General features: G+C 28.4%; 1 non-coding gene across 1 annotated transcript; it reads right to left on the reverse strand.

Annotated features, from left to right (window-relative positions):
* Positions 1-181: 181 nt before the first annotated feature.
* Positions 182-253, reverse strand: TRNAC-GCA. Its single transcript has one exon. It is a non-coding gene; the product is annotated as a tRNA-Cys (tRNA).
* Between the last annotated feature and the right edge of the window lie 970 nt (positions 254-1223).

Genomic DNA, 1223 nt, shown 5'->3' on the forward strand with positions numbered 1-1223 from the left:
CAGAGTTATTCAGTTGTGCTCAAACTCTGGTTTTTCCTTTTCCTTTTTTTGAATTAATTAATCGTTTAATAATGGTGGAGAATAAATGTCTAAGATCGCACATTAGTCCTGAAATGGAACCGTATTCATTTATAATTAACACTTTGGAAAGAAAAATAAAGGAAACAATCTTCAAAAATAAAGGGCCCAACCGGGTTCGAACCGGTGACCTATTGATCTGCAGTCAATTGCTCTACCACTGAGCTATGGACCCAATTTGATTGGATTGTACACTAATACTAGAAAACTACAAACTTTAAAGGAACGCAAATATTCTTGGAAATTTTCTAAAATGAAATTTTAAAAGTTCTTATGAGAGAAATATCCCAAAAACTCTCAGAAATGAAAAAAAAAAACATACTAAAGATGACCACAATTACACTTGCAGAACCCAAAAAAATCCTAAATCTTAAACATAAAGTCACGAATCACAAATATTATTAATAAAGTAACGGTACTTGATGCTATCTATTAATGAACCTCCAAAGAGTTTTTCTAACCGAAGACTTTGTAATAACATAATTAACCATCGATAAAAAAAAATCCAAGATTTCATTTTAAGGAAAGCAAAACCTTAAAATGAACATGAAACATGTTTCATGCAAACTCTTCCTAACTATAAGGCTTTGGTCTTATAATTAATAGTTTATGTTTTAAATTGAAAGTCTTTTTTCAAAAAAAACATTAAAATGAAGATTTGAAAGTATATTACTCCAACCATAAATCTTCAAAAAAAATCTTTAAAAGTTTATTTATTTGCATTATACTCCTTGATATTAACAAACGTTTACTAATATTTATGAAAAAAATAACTATAAAAACCGAAAAAAATAAAAGATAGTTTCGAAAATTTGAAATTGGATTGAAATGACACAAAACCTCAAAATTTGAAGATTTGAGGTTGGGTTGGAAATGTTCTAAGGCTCTAGACCACATTTGTAGTTCTGAATCGTCGTAATCTTCTTTTCCCAAATCCCCTTTATGGATTTTCAAAAACTATGTATCTACATAACTTATAAAATATGAAAAAATAGTCTCGAATTTATTAGTTTTCTTATACAAGTGATTGCTATCATTACCAAAGTTGGTGTAAAGGTTATAAGTTATAATTAATGATTGGGAGACATATCATTCTCTTTGCATATACATATCGGAACGTAAAATAAGACTATCAAAACCATACA

Source organism: Brassica rapa, chromosome A03 (assembly GCF_000309985.2).
Source record: "Brassica rapa cultivar Chiifu-401-42 chromosome A03, CAAS_Brap_v3.01, whole genome shotgun sequence".
NCBI lineage: Eukaryota > Viridiplantae > Streptophyta > Magnoliopsida > Brassicales > Brassicaceae > Brassica > Brassica rapa.